The sequence below is a fragment of the Lepisosteus oculatus genome, chromosome 5, assembly GCF_040954835.1.
Source record: "Lepisosteus oculatus isolate fLepOcu1 chromosome 5, fLepOcu1.hap2, whole genome shotgun sequence".
Taxonomy (NCBI): Eukaryota; Metazoa; Chordata; class Actinopteri; order Semionotiformes; family Lepisosteidae; genus Lepisosteus; species Lepisosteus oculatus.
Window position 1 is genome coordinate 60,491,832 of NC_090700.1, and position 18,952 is coordinate 60,510,783.

Genomic DNA, 18,952 nt, shown 5'->3' on the forward strand with positions numbered 1-18,952 from the left:
AACTTGAGGATATTTCCGTATTAGACTGGACAGGACTACCAAAACCTACGCAAAAGAAACACGGAAAATACTGTTTTTTTTCATGTTGAAACCTGACATCCAAGACTCATTCTCGTATCTTAAATAGTACTGTGCCTGGCGATGGGATACAATATTGCGGTTTTACAAAAATGCATGAAATCCCACAGATTAGTGCTGTGTGGCTGAGAAAGACTGGTGATGTATGCCAGTACCACTGTGGGAGAGTACACAGCCAGACCATGTAATGGTCCCCAGTTCAGTTTGGTCAAGTAGGACAGAGCTCCGCTGAGACTTGCACCAAATTCCTTAGGGAAGCCGTGGGGGCTCAGTTCTCCCGATAAGAAACCCAGAACACCACCGAACAGAGACAAACAAGGAGCTTTTAAATATCCCCTTACAAATCTACAGTAATGTCACTGAAACTCAAAGCATCCTGTTTTAAATTTGGACAGCAGATGTAAGGGGAGGGACCGCAAATCAAAGGGCAGCACATTCCCAGAATAAGGAACTGGAATTAGATTATTTGGGCAAATAAGTGGCAGGTTTCACGCAGAATTCAGCCAGAGAGAAACAGGGGGTGGAATGGCACCAGCTGAGTACATGACGGTGAGCTCACAAAACCATTCTTGAGGGAAAATACATTTTATAGGAAGGGAGAGACTAAAGGTCTCGTAAAAAAGCAAACAAAATATGAGCTCCTTTCCATTTTACGAGGATTAAAATAGTACCAAAATGATCAGATTAATTGCCACTGATGGCAAAAACAAATGTATTGTAGGGGAACTCTAAATATAGGAGTATGTGAAACTCGCAGTGGATGAGAACATTGAATGTGAGCCCTCTTTCTCACGATGTATGGGGCTCCCCACAAAGCACTGAAACACTGCAGTGAAACAGAAGCTGTTTATCCACATGCGGGTGCAAAGCAGATCACTGCTGCTGGTTAAAGAATAAAAAGAGAGAATTTAAACCTGACCACAAGAAACATCATCACCAACCCTATTTCAGCTATAACAAAGTTCCAAACCACACCAAATTCCATACATAATAACTTTACAATTTCCCTATGGCCTGTTGTATAACTCCCTAATACACACAGGGAAGATCGGGGTGATGACTGTGTCGTGAGAACATGGCCAGCTGCTTGCAGCCAGCTCTGTCATGCGTAGTGGTCTGTATCCTTCTGATCTTAGTCCACATGCTGTGAGGGGACACGATCATCAGGTTTAGATCTTTTTTTTCAGAATGAATAAAACAAAATCATAATGAAAAATCATCAATTTTTGCAAAATGTGTTGCACACTGCAGGTCTAAACCTGAGATTTAGTTATTGAAAAATAAAATAAATGAAGGGCTATAGACACTTAAAAATCATTTTTAAGTCCAGATACATTTTGTAATTTTGTTCTCTTACCTGAAAATAATATGACTGCATACAGGTCATTAACCAATAGAACACAGAGAGAAACATTAGAACTAATGTATATTCCTCTAAATTCACATTGCTCAGAAATTGATATGTCTTTGTATTTATGTTCCCGATCTTTACCCAAAACCTTTGGCTGTTATATTTTAAGGTCATTAATAAATTAATTCTAAGAAACAAGGTGGAAACATGCAGCCTGTTATATCAAAGGCAGCAAATGGACAGATTACATCTGAGCAGTCAGTGTTTTGTACATTAAACTACAGAGGTAAATTAAAATAATGTTTAATTTAGATGTTAAACAAGGTGCATAATTCCAAAAGGCCTCATGTAGCTGCTTACCTTCTTTGGACCAAACACAAAATCCATATTGTACTAATTTGCTTTGCACATAGTTTATGCATGGACCTAGGTACCACTACCTACTACTTTTTGCAGAAAAAGCTGCTTTTTCAAAACTCCAATGTAGCTGATGATGCTATTAGGAAAGTATGCATTAGGACCTTAAGCAAAGAAGAAGATTATGTACAGTTTGTGTTATCTTGGGGTATAACTGATCCAAAGCTTACATTTTTGGCAAGCTGCCATTGAAGTCGGTCTGTTACTACACTCATATAATTACCTTCATGTTCTCAAAACGTTACTTAATTCAGAACCACTCTGTTCTCACCTGATAGACACATCGTAAGTCTGGTCTTCTACAAGGTTACTCCAGTCAGGACAGTGACTGCATCTGTATTATAGCGACTGTATCTATAATAAAATCATATATGATTTTATTTCTAGTTACAGTAACTTGAATTATAATCATGGCTAACAACTAAGGTTAGCCAATTAGACACCATTATACTGTAAAGGGTATGTTAGCTGTGCATTGATTTTGCAGCTAGAAATGTAAAACAGATTTAGAGAACAAACACAGAAATGCCAACGGGGAGCAGGTCGGGGGTGTGTGCAGATTTATTAGATTGGTGTTTTTTTTTATCTACAGTCTTACAATATCCTATGGGTCTTGTATCCTAATTCTCCTCTGAAGGTGTACTTTTGCAAGATTAGATCAATTTGACTCAAAATGCATTTAAACACAAAAAAGGTATTTCATGTTTTTTGAAGTCGAGGGCAAGAAAGTCATATCATGTGTGATCTTTTGCTTTGGCCCCATCTAATTCTGCTCATTAATTTGGACTAGGCTGTTAGTGTTGGCACAGGCTTTTGCTGCACGCTATTCCTAGCCTCCTGAGAATTTGGAACAAAGTGATCTTATCAGTGAAATTTGTGAAGCTGCCTGCCAAACAGAAAGGGCTGGTTCCCAGGCCTTATAAGGAATATACATCATCATGTTGTCATGGACACCAAACCTCTTTGAGCTGTTTTTCCACTCCATGTCACAGATCTAAACTTTCCTTGACTGGCACAATTTTTTGGCAACTTTCATTACAAACACGGCTGCTGACAGTGACTTTACTCAGTTTTGGTTCTTGAACATCTACGCCGGATCTCCTTCGTAACACAGCTATATACATTATACTTTATGATGATGATATGCTGATGATGTGTTTCTTGAAATTAGCTAGCTAGCTGGTTCTACAAAACAAGCAACAAAACATACTTTAGTTGCTGTACTAAAAGTAGCCGATTTAACTGTACCTGTCCAGTGTAGTTCAAATAACGATTTTTGAAGGCTACATGTACTGTATATAAAGGGCATACTTTACATTGGGAATTTTGTTAATTTAACACAGTTTTCAAATAATCAATTTTTGCAGTATCTCAACACAAAGGTCTGATGTTGGATGCATCTTTAGTGAGATATTTATGTGGGATAATTGGAATATATTATAATAAGAAAAATAAGTTAGAAGCTTGATTTTGTTGAGTCCACAGACCACAATACATCTTTAGTTACATATTATCATTATACATCTGAAAATTATAAGAGCACGAAGTGAAGCAGGGCATTTGATCCTGGACATTGATTACTGAAATGTTAAAAAAATTGATCACTCCTAAAAACAACATGCAATTATAATTGAGCAGAACTTTCCATGTCATTTATCTCAACCAGTCCTGAATTTGGACTCATACATGACTGTTCAGTGTGGAAAGCACATGAATCATAATCAAGTTGTAAATTACTTAGTTTATTCAACGGAAAATGTGTTAATTCAACAGAAAATACTGAATATATTCACATTATACACATGAACGCATTTTTTCAAAGATTTTAACACCAAGTCTTCAGTTACATATGATATTAAAACACACACATAATTTCAATACCATTGGGTTATACAGTAACTTTAAGAATGGTTATTTTTATCAAGAGTAAACAGTATAATTTTTGTGTAGACTCTAGTCTTAACTACTGTTTAAATTTAATTCCCTAAACAAAGAACTGTCTTCTGTGTTTAAGTGAACTTTTTTTAGTAATGCACTGCTGATGAAAAGGGCGATGAAGCTTAAGTCATTAATCATTCAGCATTGTATCTGCTTCTAATTAACCTAAGGACATTTGGAAAACTTTTGAGAAATCGGATGACAGTTCCCAGTCACTACTCCTTACGAATCATCTGAAACATACAGGTAGTTTCCAACAACCTGTCTTCTTTGTAAGCCTTGTTAGAAGCTTTATAAGCTTCTTTGCAAAATATCATTACTATTGATTATACTGGAGTCCAGAATCCAACAGGATTTCTAGGTCTTATTAGTCATAAACAGCTCTTCACTTTATGAGTGCTAAATGATCCCATTAATGTGTAACTGAACCAAAAAGTCCCTTCTCCACAGGCATCAGGTGTTGGACCATTTAAAATGACCGAAAATCCACTGGATTCAAGATCCACATTTTTGAACCAGTCGGCTTCTCGAGGCTGGCCCTTGACCACGCCAGTGTCCACAGGGGACCCTGGCGTTTCCTGTTCTATCTACAGACACAAGAAGGTCTGGCACAAAGGGAGCACAGTGTCATGGTACCTGTAACGAACAGTTCTTTCCGGACCCTATGCGGACGACACAGTCCGACGGAGTGGGGAAACACTGGGGAAACGTCATGCAGGAAAACGGGGCTGAAGACAGGGGGGCGTGTCCAAGGTGCGCTGGTGCACGGGGGAGGTGTGGCCGAGGCGAACAATCCAAGAGTAATCCTTAGGGAATATCCAAAAACACACGAGTAAGTCCAAAACCAGAAGATCCATCAGAACAAGATAAAAACCACGAAGACCGGGTCGGAACCGGCGGACAGGGACAAGGAACAGGGGTTAAAACCTTAACGGGACCAGGCGCTTCCTGGTCCCGGACTCGCACGATATGGAAATCAGATGCAGAGCCCGGAAGAGCGTCAGCGCCTGGCTTTTAAGGTGGCATGGGAATAGGGAACAGGTGCAGAGGATAAAGTCTTAGTGAAAGGGCTGGAGCACCCTTAAGGAGGGGGGACTATAATCGTGACAGTACCCAGGTTTGTCTTGCTGGTTTTCCACAACATGCAAGATGACGAGACCAGAGAAGCAATATGAAAGGTCTGATACTGCGGGTGCTTGGGTAACTCCAATGCTCATCTTTTTTCTTTCTAAGATGATGGCGTGGTACCTCTCCAGGCCAGCAAGTTTATTTCAGAAGATTGACTGCCATACTTGATTGAAAGATTTATTTTGGCCAATCAAGAAAACACCTCAGACTTTAAATGAGTACATACTCTGAGTTTCCATATCTTTTTAAGCAGTATTTCACGGCCCACATGTAAACTGCAGATGACTCTATTTTTCAGAGAAAATCATAACAACCCATCAGCAGAGCCTAATAAACTTTACTCTACTATCCTTTATGTTAGAACATCTTACCATGTAGGTCAGGATAATTTAACATTGTCTTATGTTTTTACCAGGCTCTCATTTTTATCCATTATCTTTATTTGGCAAAGCTTTTAAGATGCAATATAAGGCTTTAAGCAGGCCCAGTAAATTTTTATGGGACACATTTTGCATTATAAAAACTTCTAAAGTTCTTACTTCCCAGAATAGTACCTTCAAAGGCCCAGTGTGACTGAGAGGCTTGAGTGTATTGTCCATTTAGTTTTTATCAGGAATATCTCATCAGACCATTAATTAGAGACCCCAAACTAAACAGTTCCTGTACTATTTAGATACCTTGCACTCTGTGTTTTAGCAGAACGTTGTCAGCCCTCTTGACAACTGAAAAATACCAGGAACCGGATAGTGACAGGAAGCAGCAGATCTTCTTAAAAGACAGCAGAAGTCTCTTCATTCGTTTGTGACCCAAAGTTTTATGCCATAAAGTGTCTATCTTGAGGAGCAAAACTCTTCCATTCCTCCTTCATTAATATGAATGTGCTGATTATACTACCTATGTCTAACATAAAAAATACACATTACTATGTCTGTTTATCCAGTTTACATCTCTTAGAGAAGGTAGTAATGATATCACTCAGTAGTGTTTCCATCTAAATATTTTGAAACTCAAATATTTGTAAATGCATTTGTGTTTTGTAGATTTTAAGCATAGTAAGAAATAAATTCATAAGGTTGATAAAGTTTTCTTTCTTCCGCTATATAAATCAATACAGTCACAGCCATTCTCAATAATTAGAAAATAATTATGTTTTCTTTCATTTATAGAGTGGTTCCTTATATACTTTTTGTAATTAGAAAATCTTTATGCCTCTAACCCCATCTATTTTTTCCACAGGACAGTTACATTTGTGTCTTGACAACTGCAAACTGTTTGAATGCATGCTGTTGGAGACAGTCAACATGCTGCTAATTTAATTTACACCCTTTTCTGTCTAATTGACAGACATTTTCTGTCAATAACACAATTCTGCTGTTCATCATGAAATCCAAGAATGAAATGCGGTTCCACTTGAAACTTCTTAATCTCATCTCAAACTACAATACAGAGTAAGTATGCAAAAAAAACTCAGGTGATGATTAAAACATTAACAGTCAAACTGCAGAACACAATCTGGCTTGATTTTGGATGTGATGAATGTCAGTTTTCCTTAACACAAAACCCAAAGAATCTAACTGTGAAAGGAGCATTACAATCAGAAATGATGTAGTGACCTAGTAAACCAAGACTCAGTTAATAGATAATACTTATAATTTTCTTTTCTTAATTGCTTTGAATTTTCTTAACTTAAGGGTGTACAGTATTGATGATAAATAGCTGTTGAAACAATGAGGTGGATCATACATTCAATCACTGAATCAAGTCCAAGGCCTCATCAAAGGGAAATGAAGAACTATAATGTATTGACAGGCTGTGCTTTTTCAATGGCAAAAAATACAAAATAAACATTCAAGCTCAGAACACAAATGTGCTACTGTATGTAGCTTTTGAGTGAGACAGCAGTGCAGGCTGGGGAACAATGCCATTTGAAAAAAAAAGAAAAGTTTGCTGATAAACTCTCTTCCCTTGAGGGTATCATCATGCAGAAGAACTCAAAGTATGTCAAAACCACATAAACAACCTACTGTACAGTTTCACATACCTTTTAATAAGGCAACAATGATCAAGGACGTATTGTAGTGGCAGAGGTTAGTTCTATTGACAAGAAATTAGGACTAAAGCAGTAGATGCAAAGGAAACCAGGGTTTACAAGCCAGAGTCTTTGGAGAGGCACAAAGTGCCTTGTGGATTTCCTGGAGGCTGTTGCAGAGCTTGAGGGAATTTGTGCGGCTCAAAGTTCTGCTCCAATTCAAGCCCTGCCCTTGTGGATCCTGGGGGTGACAGGTTGGAGTCAGGCACAGTTATATATTTATGAAGTCGTTCTTTAATATGCTAGTTTCTTCCACCTCAACAAGCTTGCTCCGATGTGACATGAGCCACATGCCCTGTACTGTGCACAAGAGGATTAATGGTAAACATGTTCCAATAACGAATGGCCTGACATGACAGTGACACAGTTATGAATCTACAGTAAGGAGTGATGTATTGTTTTTAGACAACTAGAAAACTTTCAGGAATTTATTAGTTTTTCCAATTGGCAGATATTTTCTTTAAGATGCTTAGACAAAATGTTTGGTGCCTAGGTTTCTGCTTGAACAAAAGAACAGCTGTTTATAATATATATAAATACAGAACATATTTTAATATTTCTATTGTTCATCACTTTGCCATCCATTTTCCAGTTAAATTGAATGTGATTTGCCAGCATATTTCCACACCTTTCAAATTTTAGTAAACTAATTAAGAATATAGCAATAGGACAGTGCAAGCCACTAAGAACGGATTTTCTAAATATTTTCCATTCAATCAGATTAACACCCGTCCAACTACAGCTACAGAGGACGAAGTGAAATAGGCTTTTAGATGAAATATTTACCTGCATGTATATGTTATTTATTTCTGAGTTAAGAGTTGATTTAAAACAGTATGTGTTACAAAAAAGCAAGTATTCTTCTTTCAAAAAATATATTAATCCTTAGGTCATGCAGGTCAATGTTCATGGTTCACATGGAAGAAAGAGTAGTTCTTACTAATGGGAAATCACCTTTTTTTAAAATACCAGTAATGTCAGCATAATTTCACCCATCCAACAAGTAAAATGTTGCCCGACAAAAACTTAGGCCTTTTTGTGTTATGACTTACCTGATCTGGTACAAGTGGGATTACACATGGGAGTATTTTTAGATATTGCAGATGGACAGTACATCTGAACACCTGAACTCGCCTCCAAAATCATTCTTTTAGATCAGAAACAAATGCAATCAGTGAGCTTAAAATATCTGACAGGCTGATACCTTGGAATAGATCCTTGTAGTAGTTTTAATTGACAGTAGTCAATTATGGCCAATATAGTCCATAAAAATGCAACAGTATGTAAAAAGTTCCTTTTGCTAAAGTCACTTGGCACAGAAAGGCTATGCGTTCTTCATTCCCTGATCTAATTCAGCTTGTTTTTGTTAAGCACAAACACTTGCAACACTTGCAACATAAGCACATGTTTGTTTCTCAAAAAGTAACTGCAGCATTAAGACAATTTTCCCTATCTAGTGCATGCACATCTATTGCATTTTTACAACAAAATATCCTCCTCTGGAATTTATTGCCAGATACAGGCAAATGTTTCCATGAGGTATATAAAGAACTGAACACACAGACTATCTCAGCCAGCAGGTCTGCAATCACGCATTTATTGGGAGAGCCAAATAAATCATGTCATCACTTTGCAGGGCCTGATGGAAAAAAAAAAAGTTAAAATTCTGCCATTTAAAAAGAGTCTGGAAATTTAGACAAATGTATTACAGATTAATACAATTTGTAATCTGATTTTCTGGAAGGAATTCAGTGGAATTTCTGCTCTAGAATGTCTCCCCAATTTTGTACGTGTAAATGTTAAAAAAATAATAATTTTAATTTAAAGTTTGTTAAGCACTCTGAATTTGAGCATTGTCTGTTTTTTATGGATTTTTATGTAGCTTTAAGAAGGTTTTTTTGAACACTGTTATTTTTTAATAACTGTCTGTGCGTTTAGTCATGGTGCCGTGCTTAAAAGCACACACAACAACCGCAAAGTTAAAACAGATTTTATAATGAATCTCACTTCTCCACAGCAAAACAGAAAAGTTAAAAATAATTTGCTCCCAGCCTGTTTCATCACCGTTTACAAAAGAAAAACACAAACATAAAACTACGTTGAGACCTCTGGGAGCAACATAACTGGTTCTCATGAACATCCATAAATTTTGACCAGTTCAGATCTCCCAGTGATTACAAAGGGCCCACGTGTCTGCCAGAGGAAGCAATACTGACTCTGAATACTTAGCCATGCAATTTCAGAAAATAGGTAGGAGGTGTTCTTTAACAAAGCCATTTACACAAAGCAGGACTGTTTCCCCTTTAAAATGTGACACCGATATCTTTAAAGTGCCAAAAGTACAATCGAAGGGATCTGACATCATCTTCACAGAAAAAAAGGAATGAGACTTATTAACACTCTGCTAGCTATGCAGCATTGACTGTAGTGGGTAGTGATAATAATAGCCCAAACAAAAACACTACTCCTTAAAATGCCTTAAAATATTCCTTATAAATGCAAGGGAGAAGTTATTAACTCGGATGAGAAAAAAATTACTAAAAAAAACAAAATGTGACATAAATTTCAGTTAGTGGAAATGCCTAAAAATCTGGTGTAACCTTAATATCATACTGACATAAACATTCTGTACAGTATTTGTATTTGCATTTATGACAAAACATTGTAATTTTCTCACCCAGACATGTTTTTGAAAGATATTTTTTCCTTTGATCCTTTGAAGTGAAATGGTAACATACACATACTCTTTGTTGTGTTCACACTAGCTCACACATTTCTTTAATTTCGCAAATAATTCATAATCTTGTTAAATAATGGCATTTACTAGAATTTTGTGTTATTTTTTTGACAGTTGTTTCATAAAGTAATTTGAAAAGAGTAGAATACAACATCAAAATTCACTCTTTCCTCCAGTGCTTGGTAAGGTCAATCTGACTTGGACAATGATAAAAGCAATAGGCTTCTCACCTACCATTCCATGTAACATTTGACCCCATTTCCTTGGCAACAGAGGTCAAACTAATGTGATCAGGTCATACACTATAGACTCCTATTTTTCCAACAAGAGCACAGAAGTAAAGACAGAAAACGTTGTTAGGAAGCCAGCAGCATAATTAGTTTTGAGGGCAAATATTAAGTTTGTATTTGCACTAGCATTAAGGAAACAGATGTGTAGTTGAACACACCTAACAAGGTCATATTCAGAGTTAATAATCATTGTATATTGTTTTAACAGATAATATATAATATAATTAAAAAACAATTAGAGATGGGACCTGTAAGGAGTAATGTTTTTATACAATGAAGACGTTATGAGGAGTTATGAGAATGTACTGTATTGGAAGACTAATGTAGAACAATTAAGAAACTGAACACATCCGTTGATACATAAAACAACGTACTGTATATAAACCAAGCAGCCAACAAACACATTTTATCTTTAATATTCCCTTCTGATGTACAGATGAATATAAAGCATCAGAAAGCATTTAACATCCTCATAAAAAGTAATTTTAGACATTAAAGTTCAAGTTTGAGTTAGTAATGTGGTTAATACATACTAGTGTGCCAGCAGCAAAGCTGGAAGAATCCATTGGCTCCTGCAGAAGAAAGGCCAAAAGAATATTAGGTTTTAGATGTTTAAAGCACTGCTGCCTCAGAGCGCTGGATCCCTGGGCTCAATTCCAGACCCAGGATACTATTTACACGGTGTTTGTATTGTAGGCTCTCACCATATTTGCATGGGTTTCATCCCAGTGCTCTGTGCTCCTGTCCAGGATGTATCCTGCCTTGTGCCTGTTGCTTGCTGTGCGAAGCAGTTAAGATGTTTAAAGGAGAACTGCACTCAGACCGGTTTAATAAATCTTGGTAACAAAATTAATTCATTGACTGCATCACAAAACTTAACAAACTCCGAATTAAGCGCAAACTTGTGAACTTTGTGAAAGTGCTGTATGGTCTCCATTGTTGTTGCAAATGGTCTCCAATGGTCGCCATTGTTCCACTACAGAGCAAGAGTTTGTGTGAATTATGATGTGAAGCGGCCCTTCCTGCTCACTAGTCACTGTAATGACTAATGTACTGTGATGTACAAGCAAAGAAGTACAGGTTGTGCAGCAGACATTTCACTGAAGAAATGTTCCAACGTGATCTGCATGCAGAGTTAAAAAGTAAGATGCATTTGTCAGCAAAACCGTCTTGGATTCGAGAGCAATATTTCTATTGGATTAAAAGAGATGGATTCACAAGCCCGTTTGTTTAAAATGTAATAGGGCCACTTCCCCAAATTGCACATTTTATTGTCACGTTCGGAATTGCAGACAATAACGGCAACATGGTGCTTCACATACTTGTAAATGTCTATTCCATGCTGAAAAGAGAAGAAAAAAGAAACAACATTTCGGTTGCAGAGCCTTACTTGGGCGTGAGAAAGAGAGGGAAATCAACAGCTGATAAAGCATGGGAGAATAGAAGCAGAGTGGACATTCAGGTGGTGTGAAGTCAAGAGAGGTGAAGAGAGGTGTGAAGTCAAAACCTGCAAATGAAGAAAAAGGATTAGAAGGAAAAGAGTCTGTCATTGAGAGAAGGGGGAAGGTGTAATTCTAGTTTCAGGATAATTTTGGTTTAGGATGTCTTTCTACAATAGGAGTTGCGAAACCCCTCTTTGAGAACGCAGATGGAGAGATCAGTATGATCATGGCCGTTAGAGGTGAAGTGGGAAATTATGGGTTTGAAGAGATCTTTGATCCTCGCAGCCCTGACATATTCCCCGAATGGTCTTCAAGTCTCCTTCCTGTCTCACCAATATAAATAGCTGGGCATTTTCTGCAAGAGATGCAGTAATTAAGGTTGCTGGACCTACAAGATGTAATCTGAGTGATCTTTGAATGAGAGTGGTATTTGATATATATTTGCAGGTGATGCAGCGAGTTCTGTTGCAGGGGAAAGTGCCTGGTGGGGATGATTGCTGAGGGCGGTCAAGGGAGCTGCAAACAAGAAGGTTACGCAGATTAGGTGGTTGATGATATGAGATGATGGGACAGTCAGAAAAAAGAATACCAGTGTAGGGATCATCCTGTAAAATGGGGAAGTTGTCGTTAATGGCCCTGGGAACAGAAAGGGTGTAAGGGTAGAAGGGAAACACTAATGGAATGCGGTTGTGAGTCTGGGAGTTTCTAATTGAGTTGATGATCCCAGGGCTGTTTTTGACTCGGGAGAGGGCCCTGTCAATAACATGGGTGGGGTATCCTCTGTTGAAAAAAGAGTGCATTCTTCTCTTATCAGCATGAAATAAACCTTTACTTGTTCCTTTGCAGCCTACGCACGCTGACACAGCTACCTACCTGAACTACTCGTAGATGTTGTCTATTTTGTGATGGAATTTACACGTTTCTGTGTACATTTTACTTTCATTGGGGTTTGAAATGCACTCGCCAATGCTGATTCTTTCTAATCTTGAATAAAAATAAAAATAATAAAAATTGCATTGCAGTTCCTCTTTAGGTTTGTCAGGTTGAAAAGTATAAAGACAATAGGCCAGGAATCCAGTCAATACTAAGTGTTGCCAGCAGTTTCACAAGTCCCTGGATTTCTTTTGAACAATCTGCTCTCGGGCTGGTTCGGCTTCTAGGCACAGTTCCCTCTTATAAAAAGTTTATGGAATTTGCAAGAACTGTATAAAATGTAGTCACTTTAAGAAAGAAGTGTGAATTCACATGAATTATTACAAAACCCCAATAAATACATATTATATCCTCAATAATTTTTTGTATTGGACACTCAATTAGCTTTCTAAAGTCTGCAGCCAAGACAACAAAGACGTTTGCAAGACTTATAAGTTCTTATTCATTGCTGCCAATGAGACACAATGACAGCACTTTTTTAGTTCTGCGCGAGAGGATCTCAGAGAGTGACAGTACGTGAAGAGCAGACTCCCAGAAAACTCATTTTCTCTTCACGTGCTCCAAGATGGCACTATGTCCAATCACATAGCAGGGTTCTCTTTCAGATAAAGTGCTCTGTAAAGACTCTTGAATATGGTTCATTCCAAATAGGAAGCTAATAAGGCAGAAGTTACAATGCATCGTGAGCATAATTTAAAAAATGATTTTCACCATGAATGGTGTTGCATAAAGGAGTTTTTTTTTATTCATTTATAAATCTACTCTCAGCTTTATTAAACATTTCTTATTTGAAAGGCACCAGTTTCCGTATTTTACAGTCAAGTTGTCTGCCTGACCACCACTTTTGTCCAACCGATTTAATGAGCTCAATCCGAATTTCATCATAAAAACTGCAGCTTGAATCTCGAGGAGCTGTACACCGTGGTAAAACATATTAGGCCAAATTTAGTGCAGCGTGGGATTGTGTGTTGGTGGGAACTGTAGCTCAGCTAAAACGTAGTATGACCCCTGCCAGTGTTTGGTCGGATGAAAAACATCTGTTCTGTCTAATATTAGTCAGCAAAGAAGGAGTGTACCTCTAGTGTTTAAACAACACTGAAAAACAACAGCGACAACAACCCGGGCCCATAGTCTCACTTTCATTAACTAGCTGCTACAATCAGCATAAAACACAAGTAGGAGTTGAAACGGACAAAAAAAAAAGTCTGCACTCAAAGAAAATGAGCCGGCTGAGTCATGAAGTGATATTTGCAAATATGTCAAGGTCATTTACCGCAGCAAATGACACCAAAACTGACTGAAACAAAGCAGATTTGTATTTAGATTTTGATTTTAACAGGTTTTGGACCGTAACCCCAAATAAAAACATTTTGGAACGGAATCAATAAAACAGGACCGCCGTTCTGCTGTGTGCATCTCGCACTGCTCTGACCACTTGCCCGAGTGGTGTGCCAGTGCAACAGAAGATAAAAGGCTCCAGAGCTGTGGGAAGGGCCCTGTTAAGACAAGGCCCAAAATTCCTGAGTTAAAGTGAAGTGCATTACCCAGGGGCTCCCAGAGGGGCTGCACATTGCTGAGCTGCTCATCACATCTAATCAGCTCCACTCTGTCTGAGGCCTACTTACAAATATGAATATTTTATAGTCCTTTCCCCTTGCCCTGGCCTGTCGCTTTCCGTTTATATGTACAACACGGCTCGGCTTGGGGTTTTTTTCCCCCTTCTTTAAGAGGACACAGAACCTTGCATATTGAATGACCACCCACGCCTTACATTTCCCTCCTCTTATCAAAAATGTAACAATCTGAACCGGTATGCTCCGGCGGTAATTGCCTTTTGCAGAGCAGCAGTAAACAGAATGTGAGCCCCACAGACACTCGGGCCTCTTGTGAAGTCACAGTGCGTCTCCCACCCTCCCAATCCATCACAGGCCCTGCTGTGACTCTGCAGAGGCTGAAATGTTTATTTATTGGGGGGGGGGGATTCTGGGACTTTACAGATGGTGTCACACTGAGTCCTTGCGCCTACTGCACTCAACAAAAAACTAAAATTCCTGTGGCATGATTAACAAAGCATGATAAGCCATATTAACCCTCCATCTAGTCTATCCTTCAACAGACCGTCTTCCATGTATATAAAGTGTGTATGACCGATCGTCGGGATCAGGGGTATTGTTTCCCTTGGAAGTGTATTAATCGAATACTTTGATCTGCCTTTGTGTAACTGGGTAACACTGAAAAAGTAAATTGCACTTTCCTCGCTTATTTAAAAAGACTGGTAACTGTTGGTGTGTCCTGGGAGGCCTCTGCATGAACTCAGATGTATTAATCTGAAACCCACATACAGAATCCTGAAGCTAGGACTTGGAAATGATTCTGGTAAATTATATATATACCAAACAATTGATTAATTGAAAGCTCGACCAATACCAGAAGTGGAACCCAGAATTTGTCTGTTGTTGTGCTTCACAGCTATTCTCAGTTTGGTTAATATGTAGCATTGTCTCCAGGAGAAATGAGCAAAGGGTTTTTACTGATAAGATCTATTTCTGGCACTAACTCGGAGCCAATCCATATTTGGAATGCAGCAGACAAGGGGCCATACACAATGTATTTAATGTATTTTCTATTCTGGCTGTGTCTGATAAGAAAATACTGCTTTGCACTACTTACCCTCAGCTCTCGGTTATACCAAATGATTTTATGAACAAACTGAAAAAGAATAAGGACTTGAAGCTTATCTTAATGACATATATAACAAAACAAATATGACCCACATTCCATAAAATCTGAAGAGATGAGACTATAAGCTTTCCAGGCATAACTAATGGTTGTGATTTAAGCCCATCAGTTATCACTGAAACCCATTATGGAAGTGGGGGTGGAGTTTTGGGATAATTGTCAACATTCTACACTGCCAATGTCCTGAGGAGTGGGGTCAACATAAGGGGAGTTGCTGAACTCAATTAACTGGAAAGGTGCAGATTCTGATGCTAACAAATCAGCCTCCAGATTGAATTTGGAAGTGAAGAAGAACTTCCAGAACACCAGCTAAACTTGTTCTTCTCCAATATGAACAAGGAAAATCACAAACTCGGTCTTACCTGAGGCCTTTCTGTGTTAACCAGTGGATAGTCTTATACATTTGAGAGTTTCTTAACTATATATTGTGTTTCTTAGGGCATGTTCTTACTCAGTGCTTGAGCCCCACAGAGTCTTGCGGGCCACTCTCTAAACTTTGCTCATGTTCTTTGCCACAACCTGAAGGATGATTGACTCTCTCCCTCTTTCCACAGGCTCTGCGCAACATTAAAACGTGCTCGAGTGTTTAAGCAGAACAAGTATTTGCCCTAAAAGTTAAACTGCTTTCAAGAGGAACAATTCTCTCTTCAAAAATTCTAAATAGCTACACAGTGAAGAAGGGCATTTGAAAACTGTAAAAGGCACAAACAAAGCAAAGCAACCTTAAACCATGCAGGTTCAGGATTTATTTATTTTTATTTATTCACCTATGTATTTATTTATTTTGTTTGTCTTTTGTTTTATAACTATTCTGATGTCTGTTGTGCTTGTCTTGGGCTGGACTGCTGTAACACATCAATTTCTCTACGGGATTAATAAAGTATTATCTATCTATCTTGTGCATCAATATATTTTTCAAACATTAGGCTCTGTTCTGAGATGTTGAGAAATTCTTGGTTGCATCACAACATTATGATGCAGGTGCAAGTCATTCTTTCAGGATTTCGCATGTGGGGGAGTGTTTGTGCCACAGCCTAGACCCCTGTGTTATTGCACACTGTTACTCAGGGGTCTCACATAAGCCCCTGCTTCACTGAGTAGCTCAAGGCAAGGGGGTAGATTACGGAAGAGGACCATGATTAACAATGCAGTTCAGGTGGGGGGCGTAGTCTGCAAAGGAACAAGTAACAGGTTTATTCCCTGCTGAAAAGAGAAGAGAGAAAACACCTGAAGAAGGCTTCACAGCTGAAACATTGTGTTTTCTCTCTTCTCTTTTCAGCTTGGAATAAACCTGTTACTTGTTCCTTTGCATGATTAACAATGCCAAATTCTGCAGAAGGTCAGCAGTTGCAAAAGTCAGTGCTCCCTGGTATTTAAAAATAATACTTACTATAAATGTCCTGGCTTTAATTCACCACCTTCTAGTCAGAGACCAAACTGTGGAGAAAGCAGGAGTGGTTTCAGTAGATATTTTTACGGCTGTTCAAAGTTTGATGCCCAGAGTAATTTGTTTGATTGTCACATCAGGCACAGAAGCTCACTTAACTGTTTCATGTGGTTTCTCTCATTGACTGAAATGGGCAGCGCTAATTCCAATAAAAAGCTGTTACCTATATTTGTAGCCTCAGCCTGTATGTTTTTTTTATTTTGTTTTTTGACCTCTTACAAACCATTTAATGAATGTTCAGCTGTATTTGCTGACCTTTGGAGGTTTGGAGACGTCCCCTCTTCCACCCACATGAAGCTCTCACAGAAGCTGTGCAGTCTGAGGTCGCATTAATGACATGAATGTTCCTTTCCCATTCACCACAGTCCTGGCTTCTGAGGCCGACTAGAATTCTGCATTACCAAGCCTGGTTCTTTCCGTTTCAACTGGGATTATGAACAAAAAGGTCACAAATTAAACATTTTATGCATACTTCTCCCAAATGTTTTACATACCATTACTTACTTTCATGTCAGTAGGCATCCTCTTTTGCTTATGCACTCCTCCGCATTCCTGAAGAAGAGCTTCCCCAAGACTGACAGATCTAGAAGCGAGTCTCTCTACGTGTCCTTCATTGATCAGCACCTCCCCTCTCCAGCTATGCAATACGAAGATTTATAACTATGGCAGTGTGTTTTTAAGGCAACGGTGTTTGTATTTACAGTGTCCTGTAGCCATGCATTACAAAGAACAAACTTCCAACTGAGTTATATTATATTAATAGACGCTACTAAAATAAAAATAATATCGGCTTCAGTGTCACAACAAGTATATGTGAGGACAACCTCTACAGCTTGTCTCCCTGTCTCTCTCCAGTCCACAGTAATACAAAAATAAACCGAGCTCTTTATTGTTATCATGTGCTCAGTTAAATGATTTGTGAAGACTGCTTTAAAGATAAGCTGAGAGATGGGGGGATGCTGAAGGATTACAGCAGTATTTTATGTTCTGCGCAGTGAAAAGACTTCTGGCTTTCAGAAACAAAAAGGAGAAATAGAAGATTTCTCCTCCTCCACAGGGCGATCTGCGCGCCGACTGTCTCCTGTTTGGATAAGGCCGTGGAAACACGTCAACTGCTTACTGATGTATACCACCTGCCCTGGCCTCTCCCTGACCCGACAGCACACACAAAAACAGAGACGTTCCAGTACCATAGGCGACTATGTTTATGTTGAAGAAGATTAGAGTTTCTCCTCAGATACAACACGGCAGATTCAAACAACTGTCTCCTGAAATGGATTTTTACATTTACTGACAAAAACATATTAAAAAAACAACTAGAACGAAACTCTACCTGATTCTCCTGGTGTCTTGTGTGTCACATCTTCAGTTCCGTTCTGCTGAGATGACCTAAAAAACAAAATTATATTTTAGTTTGTGCAAGAGTCGCACAGAATGTTCTGACACTGGCAGAACAGCACACGTGTTCTTGTTTGTTATTCTTAGGATGCAGTTAATCCTGCCAGAAAAGACGTCAATATGCTTGCAATAATATAGTAGCACTCTACTGAAATGTTCAGGTTATAATACAGACTTATTTGGATGTTAATCTCTTTGTAATACAGTTGACACTTTTCTTAAGAACGTTTCTACTGCAACGATATCAGCATTTGCAAGTTGTGAGGAACAGGCACATACCTTCACAGATAAGCAGATTCATTTTAAAGTTTGCCAGTTTTTTCTTCCTTACAATATTTTACAAGAAAATGTTTTGTTGTTAGATTTATACATTTTATCAAATTGATATGATCTTGCATCACAAATTATGAAGTAGAATTATTATTATTTGTGAATGGTAAGATTCCTGAAGTCTTCACATATACAGTGGATAGAAACATCCTAAAATTCCCCATCTTCAAAGACCACACCAGTAAGCAATAGTCTTCCTACTAGATTTTGTACTTCTTCTTTTGTGGAACTGGTTGTGTAAATTTCTTGGTAGAAAATGTGCTAAAAGCAGTTCATGAAATGATGAAGCTATATTTCTATGGAAAGTACACAGGCTTTAAAGCTTTTTGGCACTCAGAATGGAAGCATCCTGTCTGAAGAAAAGCAGCTGGTAACATCTGGATCTGTACATGTACTGTATATGGATGCTGTCTCACTGCCCCCTACTACTGCTTCTTAGAGAGGGTGAGAAAAATCTGCTTTTATAAGTTCATTTGAACTTTGGATACATAAAGTTCAAAACTCATTTGGAAGCAGGAATTCAGGTTATTAATTCCCCAGTGTATACAATATCTTGTATTGTTCACACTGACCTGTGCTTGGGATTTTATATTCATCTTCTGCCTCAAGACAGACATGAAGATTTCTAATTCTAA

At 38.3% G+C, this 18,952-nt stretch overlaps 1 long non-coding RNA gene across 3 annotated transcripts; it reads right to left on the minus strand.

The window, feature by feature from the left end:
• Positions 1-3,567: 3,567 nt before the first annotated feature.
• LOC107076962 (uncharacterized) lies at positions 3,568-18,154 on the minus strand. Of its 3 annotated transcripts, XR_001478083.2 has the most exons (8): positions 17,923-18,154; positions 17,094-17,226; positions 16,845-17,014; positions 16,533-16,579; positions 11,419-11,535; positions 10,562-10,600; positions 4,898-7,182; positions 3,568-4,420 (listed from the first exon to the last, which is right to left on the minus strand). It is a non-coding gene; the product is annotated as an uncharacterized lncRNA (long non-coding RNA). The 3 variants fall into 3 exon arrangements; XR_011189734.1 differs by lacking the exons at positions 3,568-4,420; positions 10,562-10,600 and having other exon boundaries at positions 6,687-7,182; positions 17,923-18,153; XR_011189735.1 differs by lacking the exons at positions 4,898-7,182; positions 10,562-10,600; positions 11,419-11,535 and having other exon boundaries at positions 3,568-4,590; positions 17,923-18,152.
• Between the last annotated feature and the right edge of the window lie 798 nt (positions 18,155-18,952).